The sequence below is a fragment of the Podarcis melisellensis genome (assembly GCF_964234715.1).
Source record: "Podarcis melisellensis genome assembly, chromosome: 1".
Lineage (NCBI taxonomy): Eukaryota > Metazoa > Chordata > Lepidosauria > Squamata > Lacertidae > Podarcis > Podarcis melisellensis.
In genome coordinates this window covers 90,555,924-90,582,135 of record NC_138528.1, presented here as the reverse complement: position 1 = coordinate 90,582,135, position 26,212 = coordinate 90,555,924, and the positions used below count along the sequence as shown (strand labels likewise).

At 41.5% G+C, this 26,212-nt stretch overlaps 1 protein-coding gene across 9 annotated transcripts in view; it reads left to right on the top strand.

Moving 5' to 3' along the window:
• The window catches only part of SEMA5B (semaphorin 5B), a 347,589-nt gene that overhangs the window by 52,266 nt on the left and 269,111 nt on the right, over positions 1-26,212 (top strand). For 8 of the 9 annotated variants that reach the window (XM_081924848.1, XM_081924846.1, XM_081924845.1 and 5 more), the window contains exon 2: positions 21,318-21,399. The exons of the other annotated variant lie outside the window; for it this stretch is intronic. The gene's annotated coding sequence lies outside the window, so the exon portion shown is untranslated. The remainder of the gene's footprint in view (positions 1-21,317; positions 21,400-26,212) is intronic. 9 annotated transcript variants of the gene reach the window in all.

Genomic DNA, 26,212 nt, shown 5'->3' with positions numbered 1-26,212 from the left:
GTCGCGCATGTGCAGAAGTGCTAAATCGTAACCCACACTTGCACAGACGCGCCACTGCGGGTTGTGGACGCTGAAGGTTGTGAACGTGCATCCCGCACGTATCATGTTCACAACCCGAACGTCCACTGTACTGAAATACATACCATGAGAAGCGTTGCTTGGGTAAGAACATGATATGGCTAAATAAATAATTTCTTGAGGATTTCTAAAATACAGTGGATAGTTAATACTATGCACATGAAAGACCACGTGGCAATTGCCTAAACTACCTTCTAAACAGGGTATTTCAAGGCACTCTTGGAAAAACGGTAGACGACTGCAGAAATTTTTATCTTCGGTATACACAAAAGGACCCCACGCTGAATTCCCCCCCACTCCTTTGCCTTTAACTAAGTTATAAGGTTAAACTTCAAACACCCTTGGCATTTATTAAGCCAATAAAAGGAGTGATTAACCTATCACCTTGTGCGAGAGATTGATAAAGCAAATCAGAAAAATTGCATATCCATTAGCGACATTGACTGTCTACACAGAATTTTATTTTCTTCGTTTGCAGCAATATTTTCATTGGCAAGCCATTATATTCTGCTCGTGTTCAGTGACAGACCCTCCAACATCCTTGCTGTTGTTTGACAACGAAGTAATTGTTTAATTGGGGAAAAAATTATCTCTTCATCTCCATTCATTCGTGGCATTGATGGAATTGCACAAACAAGGGTTGCAAGTGCCTGTAAGTGCCTACTCAGTTGACTGTTGTTTCAGCTTCTACATCTGTGGCTCGAAGTGATATTGTGCCTTGGTTTTCAGACAGTGGGTGAAGCTTCCATTTAAAACCTGATACATGTAATCAGAAAGGCATAAAGCTCTTCTGCCTATCCCACTCACGATCATCTCCTGTCTATTCCTGCCCCCGCTCCACACTTTCCGTATGTCATCTGTTTACCCATCATTTCCTCTTTCCTTGTTTGTGCTGGGGGTGGGAGGGCAAAAGACAGATCTTAGTTTCTGCCAGAAATCATTGAAGCTGAGCCCTGACATTGTTTTCAAGGCCAGGGCTTGACCTTGGACCATTAAAAATATGAATTGCCCCAGAATGGATGTAGGATACATTCATTTTCTTCTATCATGACCAAGTAACTGCAGAGAAAAGCCTTGTGTGTTGTTGAATGGTGTGGGGGCTTCCAGGTCAGAGGGGGTGTTTCCACATAAACATTAGCTCCTTTTTTCTTTTTTCCTCCCACTCTAGAATTTTAGAAGAGACTGATAGCGCAGGACTGATACCCAGTCCAAGGTAGATGCCTTCAAATGTCTTCTAAAAGTCAGATAGTTGTTTATTTCCTTGACAACTTATGAGAGGGCGTTTCACAGATGTGGCCATATCTCTCTCTCTCTGGGGAGAGAATTCTATAGGTCTGGAGCCACTGCTAGAAGGATCTTGTCTCTGATACCTACTAAGCCTGGGTGTGCTTACATGGGTGTGTAGGCTATACTTTGAAAGGGCAGACAGGCAGACTCTGAAGCAGCTAGGCTAGGGACCACACAGAAAGGATACAGGATGCCCAAGGCATGAGAGTGGCATAAGCAAGACTGGAATCTGGCTAAGGGAAGGGCTGTAGCTCAGTGGCAGAGCATCTGCTTTGCATTCACCCCCTGGCTTCTCCAGGTAAGGGTAGGAATGTCTCATGTCTGAAACCTTGGAGAGCTGCTGCCAGTCAGTGTTGACAATACTGAGATGGATCAGTGGTCTGACTCAGCATAACACAACGTGCTATGTTCCTCTTTTCCTGTGTTCTGAGCAGAGAGAGAGGAACCAGTTTAGGAGAGGAACCAAGACTGGAATGAACAAAGTCATGCTTTTGTCCTATGTTATACAACTTTGAATGCCTTGCCTCAAAAGGGACTAGCATGCAGATAAGGAGGCTTTCAGTTCAAGTTCTGGCTTTTTCTGCTGATACTTAAATCCACAAGTGAGCATAGAAAATGCAGGTTTTCCAGGGTTTTTGAGAGACACATGTGGGATGTCTTACAAACAACTTTGCCACTCTGTATAGGAACTCAATTCATGTAGATATAGTAAGAAAGTGTTTCTAGCCTAGCCATCCTCGTTTTTTAAATAAGAAAAATGCACCACTCCTAATCAAGTGAACATTTAAACATGGCACAGTCCAGTTATACTTAAAGCATGGGGTGAGGTGTATTTATAGACTAAATGCGGTGTGCAACGGACATTACAACAACAATAGTTTTGACACGTTGCATTTCTACAGCAAGACTGTAATTTCAAGGATAATTTTCAGGCCAGAATCTGACTCTTGCCCACACAAGATGTATGTTATTTTATATCAAAGATGAGAATTATTTTAATTGGTTGCTATCACCAGAGTCAATTTTTTTCTTTGTAGATAGGCCTTGTATGAGGCATGAGCTTTTATGCCTGTATATGTGTGTGTATGCGCACACTCTCTCTCTTGTAAATTGATGTTTTGCAACAGAGGGAGAAAATGTAGCCTTTGAAAAAAATACGTCAATTTGACTTTGCAGTGATTGATTTCAGATAGTTGCTTGTTTAATTAGCATGTCCTTGAGGAATCAGACTTGCCGCAAAGGAAACTGTATTACGCGTTCAGAGACTTGACATAAAAACTACCAGCAATCCGCTTTTGACTCAGTCCATGTCCAATGGGGCTTGGATTTAATATCCTATAAATTTTACAAATTTTAATTATTTGTGTGACGAGTAACACAGCAGGCTGTTAAAATTAATCGACTTCAAGGAACTTGCTTTCCATCGTTGATGCGTTTCAGACCTGGCTCAATAAATAATTCCCGATCAGTGCAATTCTTAACATATGTGCAAACCTGCTTATTTTCATTTTTATTTTTAACGGCCTTATCAGCTTAAGCGCTGCTCTAGCAAACAGTAACAAATGCCAACAGGACCAGACGTATGTTTAACAGCCTCATAGAGCAGCTCCAAGTTTTATTCTTCTACCCCATCCAATTCCTCCCCTGTAGGCCTGGGCAATGGCAGCTTTACCTAGAGGTACGGTATATCATGAGTGAAATTGCTGATGCTCCTGAGCCCCTCTGCCACCAGTGCCCAGTGTGCCAAGGGAGAAACAAGCTGCAGCCAGGCGCTGGTAGCAGAGGGACTTGGGAGCTGTGGTGGTTTCACTTGTGATATACTGCTGGGTGAAACTGTCATCTTGCTCTGACCCTCATACCTCCCTTGGCTGCCCTTGGTATCCCACTTCTCCGTTGAGGGGCACACGGCTGCCCACCCCTCAGCAGAGTAGTGCAAGGTGGGAGGAGCAAGCTGCCTTGTCCTGCCAAGAAGCGCTGGGGTGAAGCCACCTCAGTTTCGAGCAATAAAAGAAATGAATGTTTAATTGTTGTGTTCGGGGATATCATTTTTTTGTTCCAGCTCTGAAACAGGGAACCGTCAACATGTGCTAGAGAAAGGAGCAAACTAAAGGTAAGTTATCTGTGTTGATGCTGGTCCAACTGCACTGGCTACCAATCAGCTTTTGGGCCCAATTCAAAGTGCTGGTTTTGAGCTATAAAGCTGTCGATAGCTTAAGACCGCAGTACCTCAAGGACCGCCTCTTTCAATATGAACCTACCTGGACACTGCAGGTGCCCTTCTTCGTGTGCCTCCTCTATAAGAGGTCCAGAAGGTGGCAACACGAGAAGGGGCCTTCTCTTCAGTGGCTGCCCATTTGTGGAATGCTCTCCTCAGGTGTACCAGGTATACCTTCATTATACACCTTTAGGCATCAGGCAAAAACGTTCTTCTTTAACCAATTCACTTTAAAAATGTGTGGGTGGGGGGTTGTTACTGGGTTGCTTTGTTTTTATTTTGATTATGTATTTTGTATATTTATTTGGTTTTATCTTATGAACCACCCTGAGACCTGTGGGTATAGGGTGGTATACATATTTAATCAATCAGTCAATCTGTTTGATGGTGACAAAACTTGCTCTCGTTTTCCTCCCTCCTATATCTTGTAACATACTTTTTAAATCCTAATGGCTATATGCTTATTGAGCCGTTTGTGTGTGTGTGTGTGTGTGTGTGTGTGTATACTTTGAAATCCCCCTTTAATGTGGGGGGGGGTTTCCTGTGGGCTTCCCATAGACATCTGGTTGGCCCCTGTGAGAACAGGATGCTGCACTTGATGGGTCTTTGTTCTTGAACCAGCAGGACCACTCTTACATTTTCCGGAACACTCAAGAGAGTGTACTTTTGCAGAATAAGAGAAGTTCCATTCCCTATTCTTAGGGTTGCATGTAAAATTTGGGGAAGCTGGAGAAACCTGTGGTTGAGCATAGAAAAGAAGTATGAGGTGTCTCTCACCCTGGACAAAATGAGCACACAAAACGCTGAATTGCATCCAGACAGAGTGAATCCTTTCAGGCAGGGAGTTGTGATTTACTGATTCACTGCCTGAATACCAAATGCAAGAGTGTGATAGCAAAGAGGCTTTGTTCCACTGGGTGCGATAGCGAAACTGATCCAGGAGGGAAGCAATAATAATTTGGTACCATTTGAGGCAGAGTCTCATTTCATTTACACCACTGAAACACTGCTTGTAATTTACTGGCTCCTGGAGTTTTGAATAAGCAGAAGAGGTGTAAAGAGTGTAATGAGCATTTTAAAGTATGTATCTGCTTGTTTAGATTTCTAACACGGTGCCAGTGCATGAGGACTGCTTCAGTGATAGCGGGAGAGCACAATACAGAAAGGCCTTATCAGTCAGCAACATAAAACGTAGCCTGCAAAATTGGCCAATTCTTAAACTTGGAGAGAGTTGAAACTTCTCACTAAATCCTCTGATGTAGATCACCTGGAGTTTTCTTTTTCTTTTCTTTTCTTTTTTGCTGCAGTTAAGGTGTAAAAAAAACCCTATAGTGTTCTGACATGCCCTGTAGGGCTTGCCAACCCTTTGGGATTGATACATGTGGAATTTTGAGAGTGCCATGGGCGCCAGCCACAAAATGGCTGCTGTGAGTGCATGTTATAACCCAAAATGGTTGTCACATCCAAAAGGGCAGCAAAGGGGGCAGGGCCACAAGATGGTGAAGGCAAAGTTCCCCCCACCTGAACTGTCCCTCCTTCACTGGAGGAGAAGGCCACTACATCAGCCGCCATTGTGGTCGCTCACAGAGAGAAGCTCTTAGTATCTCTCATGTGTTCAGAACAGAAGGAAGGATAGATGTGCAAACTTGACAATCACTGAAACAAGGATATCTGTAAGGCATTGTATTAAATGTAGGACAGGCCAAGTGATTGCAGTCAGATACTTGTGCATTGTGGATTTTTGAGAAGATGTTTACAGTGACCTTTCATGGGCGCCATAGGGAGGTCGTGGGGTGTGTACTGGCACCCATGGGTGCTGCTTGAACACACACACACCCCATCCCACTTACACTTACATATCAGGGAAGAGGACTGGTGTCCATTGCTGTGTTTACCACTTTTTTTTGTTAAAGTAGGGTAGGGCCGCACAGGAACTGACTAGCAGCCCATTCTGATGATACATAGGGGTGATATAGTAATAATGTGTGCAGCCTTTTTAGCCTGCAGAGTGCTTTACAGTCCTCATCTGTTTCATTATGACAGCAGTCTGATTGCAGGCATACATTGTGGCTGAGGATGTCTCCATGCTGCAGATGAGACCAAAATTAATCATTAACCTGAGCTTCAAACTCTGTTCTTCCACATCCAAACCCAGTTCTCAAATCTTTTGGACCAAAACTGGATTTCTGATACTGGTGCTATATCACTGGGGTTGAAGCTGCCATTGCTGCATGTTCAGTTTTTGTCAAAACTACAGACCACTGGTTAGATTTGAAATAGTTCAGTTCCAAATAGCATTGTTGCCGTCAAGACCGAAAAAGCAAGCCTCTGACGGTGCAACATTTGGCATGTCTACTCGGAAGTCAGTCCCATGGATGAGCGAGGCTCATTGAAAGTGGGTATAAGATTTATCCTGCCCTTGCAGAAGCAAGCAGTGTGCTTGATGAGTAGCGTCAGTTGGTGTGATGTGCCCCTGCTGTAATCTTTTCCACATCTGAGTTTTGGGAGCTCACTGTAGTGTGATAGTATGAAAGTTTTCAGGGTAATTAACCGAGTGCATGACCTAAGGGCCCATTCCACTTAATCTCTCCATCGACTTTGGTAGGTGTGGGGGTCAGACCAAGTCATAATGCAGTTCACTTGTTCATTAACTTGCACGTTAAATGTAGTGCCCTCCCCTTTCCCCATACTCATGTTATTTAGGGTAAGGTGACCATTCATGATAACAGATTGATTAAGGTTAACTGGATAAAGTCATCTCAGTCATATTTACTACTAAACTAACTGTCCAGGGAGGTGAATTAATGATCTTTACAGAAACCTTTTAATGGTTATTTGGCCACAAGGTGTGATCCGGTTTGATCTTTTATGCAACATAAATCAGTTTAACGGTTAAGTCCGTGCAGCAAAGCCGTGGAATTTTAAATGAGGGCTCATCAAACGAAGGATGATTGCAACCTTCCCCCCCTCCTCCGCCCCCTCCGCACAGAGATGCAGGAGAAATAGGGCAGGGGTACATTGCAATTAAATGGAGGGAGCTATAATTAGATAATGCTGGGTTTGTAAAACAGGCTCAGCGCGGAGATTCATAGCAAAAGCTGAGAATCCGCTATTATTAATTCACAATATTGTGGAAGGGGGGAAAGTGTAAATGGTCACTGGTCGGGTCAGTTCCATATGGGAAAGGAAGGTAGTTGCAACATAGGTTTTGCTTGTATCTATTAGCCTGGCTATTTTAAAATCCAATTTAAATTGCAAGTGAATACGGCTTAAGTCTAGTGGAGACCAAAACCATTTTTTAAAAGCATTGTTGCTGAGGCAGCAGGGAGGAGAGGAGGAAGTCTATTTCCCCAGGACCCAGAAGAGGGACGGGGAACCATGTGGCTTTCCAGATGTTGTTGGACTCCCAGTAGCATGGTGAATGGCGAGGGATTTGGGAAGGAGGAGAAATCCTTCTTAAATGAGAGGCGGAGTTAGGCTACTCTAAAATGGATTAGAAAACCCACACAAAGCAAGCACACTCAAGCCTGTTAGGCATTTTGTTTCTAACAAATAATGCTAAATACAGGGCATGGTGTCTTCTACTTTTCGCAGTTCACATTTGCAATGGTTAGCTGCAGATATGAGGCCATACAGTTGACTGAGAAATTGGTGGTGAAGGACAATACATGTCCAGGGTAGGTTGAATCTATGCAGAATTCAAGTTAAAGGCTTGGCTAGGTGAGTTTTTTGCCCTGTCAGTGAAATGTTTATTGTATAAGGTCCATTAACATGAGCAGAAATATACATTTTCTGATACTGGACCAGGCTGTACTAACCAGCTGTTAAATGTTTTGCAGCTCCCTGATGAGTTTCCTCCTCAGGGCCCCTTTTATGACTGAAATTATAGGCCTCAAGTTTCTTGCCAAGGGAATTGGAGATAGACATATGTACACACACACTGTTGTGTGTGCTGAAAGTGCCTGCCTCTCCTGTTCAACCATCTGAAAATACTGAGGAGGGACACTGAACCAGAGGACTTTGCATCTATATGGTAGACTTTTGTTATGCCAATGAACAAACAAAATCTTAAGGCACTTGCTCTGATTAAATACCAATTTATTTCGAAATACTTGACATTTATTACTTTATTTCTTTGGGTGCCTTTCTCTTTCTCCTGATTGGCTATTTCAGGGACATTCAATCTTGCACCATTGAGGCTTCCCAACTCCTCCTTTGACCTATAAAACTTACAAAGTGGTCAGTTCCATCCTTTCCCCTCTCTTGCCTGGCCAAAGCAATGGTCCAGTCTGTCATACTTAGCTTTATCTCATGTTCACTTCTATTTATTTTGCAAATGAAGAAAATAATATATTTATTTTTTAAGTGCATCTGCTGTGACTGAGTTCTCAGATAAATTCTGGTGTCAGTCATGTGGCTGGGCCAGGGCTAAAAGCGTGGCACTTCTTCTGAGTGAACGTGGCACTGTCCTGCCTGTGAGTAAAGGACACACATAATTTCTATTGTCCTATACTTAGGAAGCATTGTGAGTGACTCTAAAGTACAACACAAGACAAGATGGCCAAAGTGACGGCCCCCAGCTCTTTTGGACTACAATGCCCACCAGCCCCAGCCAGCATAGCCAATAGTCAAGGATGAAGGGAGTTGTACTCCATAATTATCTGGAGGGCACCATGCTGGCTACCCCTGATTTAAGATCTCTGATGATCCTTCTCCGACTTGAAGCTTAAGAAGGGGGTGGGGAGCGTTGTCCATGCTGTGGGTGAATGACTGAATCTCTGTCCTCTCCAAGACGTGGAAAAGTGCAAATACTCATCATACTCGCCAGGGATGGAAGGAATGTTTGCCATGGAATTTGTGGAGCCCTCCTTACTTGGCAGTAAGCCCTATTGAACTCAAGGTAAACAGGCATAGGTTTGAGAGTTTGTTTAGACTTTAACACGGTGTACTTTGAAATCCTTACTGGGGGGGGGGGCTTCCCTGTATGCCAGGGTGTTTGTGCTTATGAAGATCCACCAGGTTCATTGTCCCTTTTGGAAATCATTCCCTTTGGTTTTCCGTAATGGTGTGAAAACTGTCAGTGAATAGGTTGTCTGTGTGGATTGCAAGTGGCCCTTGTGTGTCTGCTTATTTGTGTAAATTAGGCCTTGATGGAGAGGGTTATGGGATGAATAAATCTGCAGAGATTCAGCAGGGTAACTTCTAAAATTCTAAGCTCTTTCAGGTCCTTGAGCCACCAGAACAGAGAGGAAACAATTGCTTACTATTTCCAAGCTGATGTTTATCAGCAGAGCACTCAGTTCAGTCTGAGGTACAGGCATTTCTTGGCCTGAGGCTGTTTCTGAATTTGATTATGTGTAGCAGAATCAAACCATGATTGGACATGGAGTAATATTTCAATTTTTATCAAGGGACATATCTTTTATTCTGGCTTTTTGTCATTCTGGAAATATGGAGAAAAAGCAAATTAGCTCATTCTTTTAAGGTAATTAACCAGTTATATATTCTCATTTGGTTTAGGAATATCTTTTCCCTCCTTCCCCAAGGTCAACCTTATGACATTTTCCACAAGTTATGCCGAAATCATTTTTTAAATTTCACACATCTCCATGATAATGTTATGGAAAGCTCCATAAAAATGCCGAAAAGAAGGGATTTGGAGAGGTGGTATCAGTAAGCCAATGACACCCTTGGCTCTGTTACTCTTTTACACTGGATTCTAAATTGGGTTCTGAATCAGTGTCTGAGAATAGGAATAGATTGTTTGAAGGCTAGTAAACTAAAACTAATTTTTCGCATAATGGAAATGTTTCAGGTTCAGTGTATGTGGATGCCATGGATTCAGCTTTGTCACTGGGGAACCAGTTGGCAACCATGCCATGCAGTGAATTTCGTTGGCTTAGGTCGTTTCACCGGCTGCAACTCCCTCTGTAACTGTAACCTATAGTTATAGGTGCTCTGGGACCCTCCAGATCAGATAACTGAAATGGGTTGTTCCTGAGGCTGACCCTGAAGACTTCTCTGAAACTTGAGTACAGTGGTACCTCGGGTTACAGATGCTTCAGGTTACAGACTCCGCTAACCCAGAAATAGTACCTTGGGTTAAGAACTTTGCTTCAGGATGAGAACAGAAATTGCACGGCAGTGGTGCAGCGGCAGTGGTACCACATTAGCTAAAGTGGTGCTTCAGGTTAAGAACTGTTTCATGTTAAGAACAGACCTCCAGAACGAATTAAGTTCTTAACCCGAGGTACCACTGTAAATGCAAAGTACCACTGCTAGGATACTTGTTGAGGTCACCTGAAAGGACTGTATCTCACTAGTTCTAAAACAGTTATGCTGGTGCTTACCATTTAAAGCCCTCAATCGTACATGAGTCTGTCCAAATGTTGTGCCTTTTCTTTGCGTTGCTTTGGGGTAGGTGGTGACTGGAGACAGGGCATCTTCAGTCATGGCTCCCTGCATGTAGAGAGCTTTCCCCCACAGATGCCTGACGGGCGCTGAATTTGATGCCTTTTCAGCTTCAGGTGAAGTCTTTTTCTATTTGTCCAGCATGACAATATGTTGCTTAAACTGTTTTAATCAATGTGTATACCTGTATACCTGAAGGAGTATCACCACCCCCATCATCCAGCCCAGACACTGAGGTCCAGCGCCGAGGGCCTTCTGGCAGTTCCCTTACTGCAAGAAGTGAGGTTACAGGGAACCAGGCAGAGGGCCTTCTCGGTAGTGGCACCTGCCCTATGGAACGCCCTCCCAGCAAATGTCAAGGCAATAAGCAACTATTTTACTTTTAAAAGACAACTGAAGGCTTAGGGAAGTTTTTAATGTTTGATGCCATATTGTTTTTAATATTCGGTTGGAAGCCGCCCAGAGTGGCTGGGGAAACTCAGCCAGATGGGCGGGGTATAAATAATAAATTTATTATATTAGATTATATTATATATGGTTCATAGAAGTTATTAGCTTTGCTGCTCTGGTGGGTTTTCAAGCTATTTGTTATTAGCTGCCCTGGGAGGGTTGTAAAAAACGAAAGGTGGCATACAAATGTCTTTAAATAAATCCATCATGGAACTCAAGGAATGGTACATGTGGTCACCTGTCCGAACACCGAAATGACCTTCTTAGCTTCAGCAAGGTGTTGACCTTGTGTGCCTTCAGAATATATCCTGATACCTGCGAACTCCAGATTGTTAAAGAGCAATGATCCTAATGCAGAGTCTTACAAGACTCCATTTCTCAATTTCTATTCTTTCCCTGTGCTGTGTATATTTTTACCAGATAGTCTTCTGGAAGAGGACCTGTTCTCTTCTCTTTTGGCAATTAAGTTAGTTGAGGATCCTTTGCTGAGGGCCTTTGTCAAATCCAAGGAGCTTCTGCTGCTCTGAGATTAGGGAAGCAGTTGTTCTTTTGTGCCTGTCAGACACATTCCCACTTCACCTGCTTGCTTTGCCTGCCTTCTGAGTTTCTACCTACTTGATTGGTTTTTATTGCCCTATCTACCCTTCCTTGCTGGATCCTAGATAATTTAATGTACTGAGTACCTTTGACACGTGTGTGTGTGTAGCTAATTCAGTAAGTGAAAAAAATCGAATTCGTCTCTCTCTGTTCATGCCCCTGGTGTGTAGTGCATTTGGGAAAACACTGAACCCAGCAATGTTGTCAGTCCCCTTAGGACATCTTATTATTAAATATGTATCCTGCTTTTCAAGAGATGTTCTCAAAGCAGCTTACAGGGAATATAAAATACAGTAATACCAACTGGGCATTAAAAACTCAATCTTAAAATCAGTAACACAAAAGTACTATAAAATGGAGTAGTTTTTCGGTTTTGACTTCCAGCATCCTACAGATCAAATGCCTGGTATGGAGTGGGGGGGAGCAAAGCGTTTCCCATGACCCCCTTTAGAAGGGGTCACTCAAAATTGATTTGGATTCTCTCCTGTGGAGCAAATTCCACTAACGAAGAACCACCACTGCTAAGCTTGTTTTTAACCTTGGAAATTAATGGCCACTGTTGCAGAAGGGCCTGACTGATCTTTCAGTTTCAATTCACAACATAATCACTTCTTGCATTATATTTTCCTAAACAGGTATATGCCAGTATAGGAAATTAATGTGTGTGCATAGCTATCATACTTGTTTTAGTGTAAGTATAAGCATCGGGAAGCTTTAATTGGCTGTACGTTTGCATATAGCAAAATAGGCACACACATAAACTTTGCTGTTTTCTCTCCCCTAGCCAGTAGTGTGATGATAATTGTCATCATTATTGTTGATTCAATTTCTTAACTGCCTTTCACTCCAGGATATCAGGATGGGTTACAGCAATTTAAAAATACAATATTAATAACAGGTAAAAGAAATAGAATTAAAAGAATATGGTGGGTCCTAAATATCTATCTATCTATTTATCTATCTCATATGCCAGAGGCCAGGGTAAAGAGATCTTTATGGTTAACAATAATGCACTGTCCATAAAATGAGTGTGCAACAACCAGATTCATCTAAATAATTAAAGTAGCCTCCCCCAACCTGCTCCCCTCCATATGTTGTTAGACTCCAGATCCCATCAGCCCCAACCAGCATGACCAGCGGACAGGGATGAAGGGAGTTGTAGTCCCGACATCTGGAAAATGCTGAGTTGAATGGCTGACCTAGAACAATCCATCTTGTGCTTTGCGGTTTGCTGTAGAAAAAGAAGACTAGAAGTGAGTCTGACCCCAAAACAAAATGAATTATTCTACTATGATCATGAACACTTACGGATCACCGTTTTGTATCTGCTGGTTGGTTGGTTGGTTGGTAAACAGCATGTGATAACGTCCAAAGCTCTATTTAGGATGGCAGCCTTTGCTCTGGCTCGGGTGTCAGTTGTCATCTTATTAAAATAGCCTGTGAGCTGACCTGTCCCCACCAAATACTTCTCTGAACATCTAGTAATCTCCATTTCATTTGCTCTTTTATCACAGCTCTTCTTTCCAACTTCCTCATAACGTCTACCGGTTTTGACTTCATTTTTTCCAAGCCTCTCCCCTGAGGAGTCTCTGCACATACTGATATATGAAAAATTGATCATTTTTCTCTCTTCTGTGAGTTTTTGTTGGAGGAATGTGTACACCTCCTCTTCCCCTCAAGAGACATACACTTTGCATTTCATTTATATTCTGTGCCTTTAAAGTCATGTCTTCCACCACCTTCGTTTTGTCATATCTCTGCTTGTTTATTCCTTTTCCAGGCCGGGTTCCATCACCTCCTAATAAATTAAAGGCTTGGAGAAAACTGCGGCTCACAATATACGCCATCATTCTGAAACAGTAAAATAGCCAATTTTAATGGCGGGGGGGGGGGGGATGTCTCCATAGAATGATGTAAGATGATTTCTCATAACCGTCATATTACCGTATATACTCGAGTATAAGCCGACCCGAATATAAGCCGAGGCACCTAATTTTAGGACAAAAAAACTGGGAAAACTTATTGACTTGAGTATAAGCCGGTTCACCACACCACAAACCTGGTGGTGGCGGCAGCGGAGGAGGAAGAACAAGCAGCCCGAAAGGGCTGCTTTTGGGCTGCTCGCTCTTCCTCCGCTGCTGACAGTGGCAGAGGTGGAGGAGGAGGAGAAAGGAGCAGCCCGAAAGGAGCCCTTTCCGGCTGCTGCTTCCTCCTCCACTGCCCCCAACAGTGGAAAAGGCGGCGGAGGAGGAAGGAGCAGCCGCTCGTCCCTCTGCCGCCACCTCTGCCGCTCGCAAGAGCAGGCATAGGAGTCCGGTTGGGAGAGGCACAGCGCAGCGCAGCACCTCTCCCAGCCACGGCTCCTGTGCCTGCCTTTGCGAGAGGCCTCACTCGAGTATAAGCCGAGGCAGGCTTTTTCAGCATAAAAAATATGCTGAAAAAGTTGGCTTATATTCGAGTATATGCGGTATGTACATTTTTACAAAAAGATTTCTCAAAACTATTGCAATTAAATAAGAAGTCTTAACTTGGTTCACCTGTTAAGTGCTATAGTGTCTCTTCTCACCCCCTCACACCTGAATGTCTGTGCTAAAAGAAGAAAAATCAGTGACATTTCTTTTCACCTTCGAAGATTTTGCAAGTATTAAAATCCTTGCAACTTTACTAGGGAAATGAGTAGGCGTCATCGTTTCTGCTTCATAAGTGGGAACTCTTGAGTCCAGAAGTGACTTGGCAAGGTCACTAAAAGTGAGTGTTGCAAAGCATTCTTGAGTTCCAGATTGCTCTCTAGTGGAAGGCTTGAGTAAACCCTTGCTGATAAATTCATAGGGTTCAACTACTTTGGGAACCATGAGGTGTCCCTATTTTTTCTTTTTTTGCTAAGCCTTTACAAATGCTTTTTTGGAAAAGGTTTTAAGGGGTTCATTTCCCTACATTTCTTTCCTTGTGGTCTGTGTCACTACAATAGGAGTTTGGATGTTGCCAAGCATTAAGTTGTGTTTGGGCAATCATAGCTCTGCTTGGTAAGGTGAATTACATGCTTGCACATAAAACTCTATTGTGAGCAAACATCATGAGCAAAACAAGAGAGTATGGTAACAGCTTAGAAACAAGCCAGGATAGTGAAACATAGCCTGAAGTTGCTTTAATATCCTGGCATGTTCCAAAGTCAGTAATCTTTTTTCCCTCCATTCGAAACAATGGTTAATTAGTGGCTACCAGCTTTGGTTGAGGCTTTCATGAAGAGAGGGACATAATGGTTGTATGCTTGGGGAAAGGTTATTCACATCTCACTTATTGCTCCAAGATATGGTTGACTGAACCAGCCCATTGTCTTAACCCCCTGTATCCATGGATAGACAAATCAGTCTGTTTCTGGGCTGTGCCACTTTCTCATGTACACATTCATAAGTCTTCTCCGTCCTGTTTTCACTTTAATATCCCTTTAAAAAAAACACCCATCAAGTTTTATCACAATAAAATAAGAATTTTGTTTCCATGAACGCATGTATCAATGTATGTTGCTCTCAAATATGCAAATTTCAAAACATTTTGGTATGTTTTATGAGCCGAGAACTGTATTACTAAATTCTTGGAAATTCAAAGGCTGCTTATATTCAGATGGATGTAATAGTCCAGGAGGTGCAAATTAGGTCACTTCACTCAAAAATGTGAATCAAACAAAATTCTCTTCCACCCTTAGTTGGATGTTTTGCATTGTTATGTTTCTAGTGCTGCAGAGAGTTTTATCAATTTTATTTAAGCCAGGCAGATTAGCAAGGATTACAAAGTCCTAAATGCACAGTAAAAACCTATGGAATACATAATATTAAAATGAATGAACTATACATTTGTTTGGATGAGAATTTTGAGCAACATTGTCCCTGTGTTTAGCCCAAGAGCATTAATTGCTTATCACATCAGCTTATTTATATATTGAGAACCATAATAATTCATTTGTGGGCATGCATGCTTATCTAAAAGACTATAGTACCCTGATTCTGAGCTTACAGCAGTCTCCCTCAATGGGTTCCAAGTGACTGGTGTTGAAAAGTTATTGGGGAAAATAACTTGCCTTGAGAGTCATGGACTGTAACAGAAAGTTGGATAAGGTGAGACTGTAAGAGGGCCAGTAATTGCACACGAGAGACCACTGTGACTTTTCTGAATCTTGATCTATTGTCAAGCATGCTGAGAAGGTAGACCAACATGTTTGAATGATCTTAGATTGAAGGCTGTGGGTAAGTGAAGACACAAATGTCACTTTCTTTCCTTTTTCTTTTTAGTCTATTTGTGGAAACAAGGGATTTTGAGTGAGTTTGGGTATGGTAGGGCTAGACTTTCAAGCTTCATTTATGAGTCATTGGAGGTTATATGAAGGTTATGCGGAGTCTACTGTGGAATTCAAGGACCAAAATCAAGGCTGTACTGTTCACTGCCTCTGCACTTCTCATTTCCTTCCTTTTGAATCTTTGAATGTAATTGCCACCCATTGCCTATTATCAGTGGGCTCAAAGCTTTACTTAGTTACACTATGCTTGCAAGTGTCATATTGACTTGCTGCTACATGAGAAATGTCAAATCTTGCAGCATCTTCATGCTAGATTTTGTCTGCTTTAGTGCTTTGGAGTCAGATGCCATCATCTTCTCAAAGGGAAAAACATGACTGGAATACAAGCTTGCTTTAAACAGATACTTGGAAGTCTTGAATGGGTTGGATTTCAGTTCCTATGGGGGAAAGGCTTCATCTTGCCTGGATACTGACTTTTCTATAGGCTGGTTTATGCATTTGTGAAACTGATTGTTCTATATACATGATGGGGTGGGTACCCAGACATCACACCACTGTTCCTGTGATGTGACATGTTATATCTATTGCCATGATCCTTATATATAAACATAGGAGTGGGAGGTTTATGCAGCATCTGTGCATACCTCCGTATATATTTACTGCCCACATCACAGATTATTTTACACCAGCAGTAGTGGGTGTGGACTCTTGCACTGCTGGGTATGCAATATTCCTGGATCTGGAACTGGTACATGACCTGATACATAACTCTGTGGCTTTTTGGGTTTCAATCTTGTCCCCTGGCTGGGAGTGCTGGTTGAGATAGGACATAAACACTCCCAAGCCCCATTAAGTGCATTAGGAAGTTTAAGCACGGTCCTCTGTTATTTAAGATACTCATCTTTAAATTAGTGGGATCTAAAAGTGCTGCATTCTTCCCATATTATGGTAGGATAATTTAAGTTGCCTCCCTGTGGAATTCGGTATAGTACATGTCAAGAACTATACGTGTACAGTTCCCAGAATTAGTATATGGTTTTCTTCCTAATGGTAAACTCATAATAACAAATCCTGATGTCTGATTGCTGAGCAAACTTCAAAAGGGGTAGTGTTGGCTGACAGCCCCGCAGTACTGCTTTTCGTTTACTCTGCTGTTGCTAAATGAGCAATGAAGTATAATATCTTGCTATACACATTCACTGAGCAGATTTCATTGTGATGTGGTAAGTGAAACCTTATGTATTGTGTCGTTTGACCACTGTCATATTTTCAGTTTCTATTTTTGTTGTTATTTTGACATTATCAGGGACCTTGTTCTATTTCCGTGGGAATCATAGTTGTTGAATAAGATCATTCGGTCTTTGGCTAAGCTGATTTTTCCTGCCAGCCTCCAGGATGCTGGGACAGTGTGTTTTCCCACTGGAAAAGTACCCATTTATTTTCAGAGCCTGCAGCTGTCTCAGCTGGACAGTGAAAGAGGCATACATTGGCTGGGATTTGACATTTTACCAATGTCTCTATTTACATTTAGGGTTAATCTCCCCAAACCCAGTTCATTTTTTAAAAAGAGGCTTTCAAGATCAGAACATCTAGTATACTGTTCCCATGAATGCTTTGTACTGTGAATGTGTTTTTATGCAGGGTTTACAAGATTACTCACTGGGAATATTTGTTCATTTTGACCTTCCAAGAAACTTGGCTGAAGCAGTACATCAAATGTGAGGATTCATATCTTCTCCATCTAGGCCAATAGCCATTAATAATATTATTTTCATGCACTTCAGACTATTTGCACTGTTTGGTGTGAATATAACTAGTAGGAGATTGAGAAAAACTTTGATAAAACTGATTCTGTTTATATTGTTCTAGTGAGTTTGCCTGAAAAAAGAGTTTCAATGTTATGGAAGCATTGGGGAGCTATACTTTGACAGAAAGCATCAGTTTAGCTTTCCCCAATAAGAAAAATATTGTACCCTCCAGCTGTTTGGTACTACAACTTTAACTTGGTTGAGGCTGATGGGTGCTGTAGTGTAAAACATTTGGAGGGCACTGGGGTTGGGGAGTCTTCATTAGTTGGCTGATAGGTCTGACCTTATAATTAAGTCCTGATTGGTTGTTAAGGTTTCATATGTGAAATGCTTAAGTAATAATTGAATTGTGTTCCTTTTGCAAAACAACTCATATTGAATATGTTGCAACTAAAATAAAAAACGTATACACAAACAACATTAAATTAGAAAATTAAACGAGAAGAATTATTCAGACCCAGTTTAGTAGCTACATCTATTCCCCAAGGTGGATTTTTAATTGGATTTTACTCAAAGCTGTCTCATGTGAAGAGCTTTTGCTGACAGTTGTATCATTATGAACAATAAAAGCACATCATTTTCAGACTGTCCAACTGTGCCTTTTTAATACATGTTTCTATATCATTATGTGCATATTCCTAGTTTGTACTGAATATGTACCTGATTTTTGAATTTATGTGCCACTTGTGCTTATTTGGAATGGCCTGCTTTCCTTGGGACATTACTGAATTTTGAAATCTTGAAACCATGTGTTTTGAATTTTGTACGTCAGTAGAAGTAGGATATCTAAAGACAAAAATATGCTTCCTCCTGTACGTGCATATTTTAAAGTTGTTATTTCTACTTTTCAGGTAGACCTATATTTGACTTGTGCATTGTCACAGTAAGCAGTACTGGTCTACTTGATGTAAATAAAAGTTTCTTATGTACTGAGTAGCATGGTAATGATTCAGGTAGCTGGGTGTCTGTACAAAATCTCGTAAGAATCAGTGCTTAGTCTGAATACAATTTTATCAGATCTAGAAGTTGATTACGGGAGAATCCCCAGTTATGCGGGGGTTCCATTCCTAGCCACTGCACACATCAGCAAGATGCATGCTAGTCCATTCCACCTCCACCCCACCCCCTTTCGGCACCGAAAATGGCATGCATGTCAGCTGTCACACACATGCTGACCACAAACAAATGGGGAGGTGCTTGTATATTATAATGCAACCGCCTTAATATAAATAGTTGTTAATTGTTTTATATAACGTAATCAACATTAAAGATCGGTAGATACAAATATAAAACAGTATACAAGAAATAACAATGGAATAATAAGGAATGGCAATCTCGCAGCTATTTGCATTAGTAATTCGGTCCTAAAATGCATTTTAAGGAGATATATCCCACTTCTCTATCTCTCACTCTCCCCAGTGAACAGTTCACTTCTAAATATCTTTCAGGGGTTATATGTCACTGAAAGGGAAGTTTACTCTTAAAAAACATACATTTTATAATGAAAGTATGATTTATAACCACCTTTGATCTTCTGAGAAGGAGCTGCAAATTACAGGGCCTTTAAGACCCTAGCTGTTAATGGGAAAATGAACAGGAAAGAGGAACAAATAAACTTCATGACCTTTTAGAGCTTTCGCTCCCTATCCAGCTATATTCACAATCAAGTGGTCCATGTCAAAAAGTGTAGTTAATAGTTGCAAGCAAAGTGTGTTTTGGGGAATAGGAACTCTACGGTGTCATCGTGTTTCCTAGAGTAGCTTATCTTACCTAGAATTCTCGAAGATTAAAATCTCCTGTCACCACATTGATTAAAGAAAGGCTGTTTTTGGAAGGGTTTTTTTGAGTTAACATCTTGTTCAGATTAGGCAGGCTTACACAACTTATCACCCACCATGCTCACGGAAGCCCACCAGCCATGTTGTCTAGCCCTCTAGGGACTTGATAGATCTTCCTGGGTTTTTTGGGTGGGTGGGGTGTGGGTGGGCAGGCAGGGAGGTCTGACCATGCCTGAAAAATGAAGTTGACAACACCTCGCAGACTTCTTAGGCATTTGAAATGCAGTTAATGTAGTTTATGCAAGATATCATTTATGTGGAGCTGAAGGGATAGGTGCTTGTCGAAGCCCACAACACTGATTATTAAGTGTGTTGGACCCAAAACTTTGGTATTGCCTGCCAGGCCTGCTCCAAACGAGATTTTGAGTAGGAAACCTGAGTACAGTTGACTCGCAACTTGCATGAGGGTTATGTTCCAGGGATGACATATAAAGCTTAAATTGTGTATAGTCAAAACAGCCCTGGAACTGCTCCCACGCAAGCACCCCTACTTTTCCAAAGCTGGTGCACAGGGTGAGTCTTGACAACCCCCCCACAAGCCAGAGAGATTTTCCAAAAAAAGCTCAACAACTTTTCGGCCACCTCTGATTTTCCGGACTTTCACTTCTTATTTAGAGATTTGTTTTCTTAATTTTGGGTTAAAAACAAAGCGAAACAGGGGTCGTCTTATACATGGAAAAATACAGTATTTCTGTGCCAGGTTTCCTCACAGTGAAAAGAGCTTTTAGGCTTTCCTCCGTGTGTGTGTTTAATTTGTGCAGTGCCAGTCCACCGGGTGTCAAGTGTGTAAAGCTGCAATCGCACAGGTTAAATGTGCACAAGATGTGAGTTAACTGTACAAATAAATGGGATGAGCATCTTCATTTGTAATTGTACACTTGTGGTTTTAGTTATTTTAAAAGATATCTGAACCGGGCTCATTCCTTTTCACAATAGAGTGTATTTTAAAGAGTCAAAGCTGAATAAATGTACATGTATGTACCTAGAGGAGGCACTATCATGAACAGTTTGACAACTCCATTCTGAAGTACAAACACACCACACACCAGCCCTCATTTGCAGCAGCCCAATTTGTCCACGAACCATCTGCTTCTTATTTAGTATTTAAATTGATCACCACTAGAGATTTAATGCAGTGGTAGCATCTATTTGTTCATCCTTTTGTTTTTGTAAACAATTATTCTGTAGTGTTTAATCAAGGATGGATTTTGTTTGATATGTTATGAAATTGAGTTATACCTTGTGCCCTCTAAAGTTGTTGATGATTTTTGGGGATCCTGTGCAGCATTTGTCCTACAAAGTTATGCAGAAGTGCTGGGTATTTCTTTGATCAAGAATGTCCTTTAAAGCTTCCAGCTTTATAGGCAGTTGACTAATTGTAGACTGAGAAACAACAGATTTTCAGAACTCCCATGTGTGAACAAATGTTCTTTTAGAGGAGAATTTTGTCCAGTGAGTATGCCCTAGAGACAGTCTTGGACTTTGTGAACAGCAGCAAACCGTCTTCATGCTGCTCATCAAACCCTGGGGTAAAAAAATGAGACCAAATTGTTTTAAAGACTTGCCAGGAATTTTGTCAAGGGTAAAACAAGATATCACCAGCCAATTAAGTCTAATATTTCTTTGATGTACTGCATCTCCCTAAACAAATGCTGGAGCTATAGTTCTTCTATATAGCTATAGCTAATATTTATCCCTTACGATACTACCTGCGAATTATAATTCCAGGTGTTGCCTTCACCCAACACTGAATGGCTATGAAGTGGTGCTCTGGGTGTTAAATTTGGACAGGGAACTTTGCCTCTTCTGTCTGGGTGGATGGTAGAGGAAGAAGATCCACTTCACCCAACAATTCAGGAATCTAGAATGTGGCACAGGTCTTTGGCACTTCCTTTTCAGAGATTCTGCTGTGTCACAGCTGGCATTTAACAAAGCCAGTACCAAGTGCTTTCCCCTATGGCAACATAGTCCGTCTTGGAAAAGTTGTAGTGCTGGGTGAATGGGCCAGGGACGCTCTTGAGACCCCAATCTGCATTGTTCCATTTGTTTATTGCACCATGGTTTCCCATTTTTGCTATGAGAAGTAGCTTGTAAGTCTCCCATTGAGGTGTTGACCAAGCATGAGGCCTGCTACGCTTTTTAACAGTATACCGTAATAGCATCAAATTATCTTAGCTCATTTTCTGCAGGCCCTTGTGAGTTCTGTATCTGTGCAGAGCAGCATCTCAAAACCTTCTGGAGTTAAAGAGCAAGGGTAGGGGTGAAATTCCTGCGGTTTCATGGACACAGCACAGGGGCTTCCCAATGGAGTGATGAATGCTCTCTTCTTCTTTTTTCTTCAGCTCTAGGAGGTTCCAAGATTTGTTTGGCTCAAGACCCAATATGTGTGTCTCCAAGATGACTATTTGAAGAACATCAGCTACAGTAAGCAGTCTGTCTTTGGATATATTTGCTAAAGGTAGCACCACGTACACAGGATGTTGCTGTAAGAAGGAGCTTCACTGTACAATCTCCAAAATATGCCCCAGCTTCAGCTATGGGTTTCTTTTGGAAAAAGTAGACTATACTCACAGTAGAGCAAAGCTGCTATTCTGAGTGCAAGCTGAACAGTACTCAATAGGGATGATAGTGTGTGGGGGAGGGGGTTGAAAACTACAAAACGACTAATCATTGAAGTATTCTACAATTAAGTTCAGTTTCATGTCCTGGCCTCTATACTAACAGCCAGATGAGTTCACAATAAGAAGTCAGACCTGCAAATGAGTTTGATGTCAAGGTCATGTAGATTTTCCAAATAATAATTGTGTCAATGAAATGGTTGAGAGCTACAGAATGTCACAGGCATCTGTGCAGCCCTGGATATACATATATTATGGGTTAGTTTATTTATAAAGTTGTATACCACCCTTCATCTGTAGCTTTCAGGGTGGTTCAAAATATAGAAACAAAGATAAAAGCACAAAATGCACAATAAAAACAGGAACAACACACACACACACACACACACACACACACACATTTCCCCAGTCTTTCTCCCAACAGAGGTCATCATACAAAGTGTCCAAAGCAGTTTCTGGGCCCAAACTGGGCCCAAATCCCGATAGAAATTCAGTTTCCTCCAAGAGCTCCTGGATCTGGTCCATGAACACAGCTCAATAATCTTGCTCAAGAAAAGGAGGTTGGCCTTTGGCCAGTAATTGCTGAGATTTTCTTAATCCAGAGAGGGTTTCTTGAAGAGTAGTTTTACCACTGCCTTATTTAAGCAGGCGGGGAACCCTCTTTCACATGGAGACATTAATTACCTTCCTGGCCCAGCCAGCTGTCCACTAGCCAATAGGGGTAATTAAAGGGTAATTATAAATCTCCTAAATCATACTAAAAACATTGCAGTGGTGTGCACTAAAAAGTAGAATGGAAATTGTACTTTTAAAACATCATAAAACATTAAAACATCATAAAATGCAGCACAAATTGACCAACTATGAACAGGATTCTCTAGAATGCTTGATGAAACAAAAATGCTTCTCAACAGGTGGAGAAACTTCAGCACTGCAGTTGCTTGGCTAATTTCAATAGGAATAATGTTCCAAGGTATTCTTTGGAAAGTCAGGGTGTTGAACGGGCTCCAGAGTGTTGGAGAGGGTGCTCAGGAGTGATTATGTTGATATTCCACTTTATCCTGCCATTGTGAGACTAGAGCATTGACAGGATCTATCCACTGGAAAATCTCCCAGAGTATTCAGTCGCTGAGGGCAGTGTGGGGGGCCACAGTAGAAGCTGCAACTGAGCCAACCACACAGGTCCATTGTGAACTGCTCTTTCAGATCTATGGGCAGTCTGAAGAGTGTTTGGGGAGTTGGAAATACAGTATGTTAAGTTGGTGGAAGGGCTCCTAGCTGTTTTATGAGGAACAACAGCTTTCTTGGTGCGTTGAACTTATCACTGTTGCAGTCAGTGCTGGACTAAACAGACTTCTGACAATCTTTATGTTCACCAGGGCAGAGGGCCAAATGGCAGATTGCTTCCTGCATTCATTTAGCATTCCAGAAGTTGAATTCCCATCCCTGTCATGCAATAATTCTTGTGCTGTGGATTGTTTTAGTTTCAAACCCTATGGGGATTGCCTATTTTTAAATTATTTTGGCAGTGATGCAAAGATCTGCAGTGGGACTCTGGATTCTTCCCTATCCCAACCCCCTGCTCCAGAGACCAGCACCCCACATTGATTGACTGATTGACTGCTCTCAATAGGAAAGCATTTCAAAAGTTGTTTGTCAGTGGGTGAACTGCCATGGAATGGGCAGGAGGGCGTCAAAAGTTCTGTGGGGGTTGTTTTACCTGTAATTAATCACTCAGCAGAAAGAAACCCATATAGGTTATGTGTGTACACTTCAAATAATTTTCTGTCTGTCTCCATCCAGGCTTGTAGCCTTTCTAGAAAGTTGTGGGAATGACAACAACAAAAAGTAGGGGGCAGTTTATCTAGTTCACAGGCCTTTTAAAGAGAAAATCACAAACCTTTTTATTTAACTCTCAGTTTTACAGCCATACTACAACGTCAAAAGTTTTTACTAAGCAACTTCAGCAGGTTTCTTCTTAAAACAACACATACTGCTGTTCAAATAAGTCAAAACATTTCTTCATCTCAGGTATAGCCTCAATTGCATGTACATTTTGATAATTGCATGTACCAAGTACAGTTGGTGATTAAAGCAATTCAGGAACAAAGTTTTTCACATAAGTTCTTTAGAGATTAGAGCTTGAAAACCAGCTGATAAACCTTTTATGACAGATCTCCATCATATGATTGGGCAATTAGTTTGTCATAATTTGACTGTAAGCCAGTCAATGTTGACAAAATTTCAGATGTTCTATTTTAAGCACTTTGTGAACAAAGCTCGTAAATTGCAACGCATATTTCTGTCGGCTTCATGCTTGCAAGTTATAGGCAATGGCCAATTAAATATGCGTTCGAATGATGCATGATTGCACACATGCACATGGCGCTGAACCCGGAAGTGAACTGAAAACATCCCTAAACACGCTGCTAAAAGGGTGGAATGGGGCTACGGTGTGCTTATGTGCACTATGCCAATGCACTTCGGGGTTGGGAACAGAACAAAATGGTTGTTGACTGTAATCAGAGAGCATTGCTATATTTACAATACTGTGGTACCTTGGTTCCCGAACTCAGTCCATTCGACTTCCAAAATGTTCACAAACCAAGGCGCGGCTTCTGATTGGCTGATTGGCCCCAGAAACAATACCGACAGCCAAAATGGATGTTTGGCTTCCAAAAAACGTTCGCAAACTGGAATACTTACTTTTGCGACATCCGGGAGCCGATTTATTCGGGAGCCAAGCTGTTCGGGAACCAAAGTACCACTTTACATTGTTTGTCCCCAATCTCATAAGCTAGCAATTCTACACAAGTACTTTAATTAATTTGCTTCATAATAATTTCTAGAATTATTTTAGTCATGATGTGGATTACTTCATATTGGATTTCAGTGCTGACGTGTTTAGCATTTGCAAGAATTGTTATCACAATTCCTTGCAATTTTTGATCTTTTTTCATAGAAAATGCAAATAACTGTAAAAAGAGCCAGCTTGCCTCTACTCCTAATTGTTCACACCCTGAATCACCCCGAAAGACAATTGATTGACATCTAAAAATTGAATTACTTCAACAATATACTTCACATAATATTGGCTATTTTTAATCACTTGTTACACATTTTTTTTTCTGAATTGTTTCTTTTGTTATCCAGAGAATTATCCATTGTACTTTTATGGGCTATTGTATATTTAAGGAGAGAAACAAAGGCCTTCTTATTCTTACTTATTCTTATTCTCATTATTAATTAAATTTGCATATTGCCCTACCCTGTACCCGTAGATCCTAGGGTGGTTCACAGCTCAAAACTACAATATAAAAAATACAAAATATATAATAAAAATAAAAGCATATATAACCCCCCCTTCCACAACACATTTAAAGGGGCATCAGATATTGTTGTCTTTCTAAAAATTATGCTAGAAATGTAATTATTATTTTTTTTTTAAATGGGGAGGGATTTTTTTGGGGGGGGTAGTCTCCCATTTATCCCTCACTACATAGAAATCCCACCAGCTGCTATTTGCATCTAAACAAGAGAGGCCAGCACCAAATACCATTTAAAACTAAAGCTAGCGATCAAGTCAGCTGGAAATGAAAGAAGCGTCACATTTCGGCTGGTACTCAGTTCACATCCTGTGCATATGCACAGTTGTTGAGGGGGATGTGTCACACACACCTTCCGTAGATTAACTTGGCACCTCTGACAATGGCTATTCTTAGCATCACAATTCCACCACTGTTATGCTTTTAAATCTCCCAGACAAGTACTGCATGTACAAGACAGCACCGAACAACACAACTGCCTTAGCGATGAGTTAAGGGCGGAAGGAACAGCACAGCGGTGGTGCTACTTACATAGGCCAGACCAGGTTACATGAATGTTTTTTGTTTGTATGTTCTCAGCTTGCATACTGCTGAATCCACTTACCTTTTGAGCAATCTAGGACTATTGATTGTAGGATGGTATCAGGGAGTCCACAGTTCATAGTACACATTAGGACATGCAGGTGGATCCTGCACATGTCTGAGAAAGGATGAATTAAAGGGAGATAACGACAGAGGTGTATTGTCTTATAAAAGGTGTGTAGAAGTAGATAGGAAGCAGTGTCTGATCTGTCTCTCATAATACCCAAACTGGTTATCCAGTCACGCTCCAGAAACTCAGGACAAGACAAAAGGAAGTCCCCCTTCATACAATACACAATCCAACTATGGGTTCCACTCATGCAGGATTCAGCAATGGTCACCAGCAGGGACTGCTTTAAAATGAGGTCAGACAAATTTCTGGAGAACAATGCCATCGATGTCTACTACAGATACTATGGTAACTGTATACTATCCCAAAGATCAGAGGAGCCTTGCTTCTGAAAACCAGTTTGCTGAGAAACATGGCACTCGAGTTTTGCCCTGCTTGTGGGCTTCCCACATGCGTCTTGTTCATGAATATGAGAACAGGATGCTGGACTAGAAAAGAATCAGAAAGATTGGATACCCTGCCCCCCTTTTTTGTTTTTGTTTTTTCCAAACCTTCCCATCTTTAGTCTGGACCATATGAACCTTTGGTGTGATGCAGCATTGCTCTTAGGTTCTTTCTCAAAAGTCCCACAGTAGGAGTTA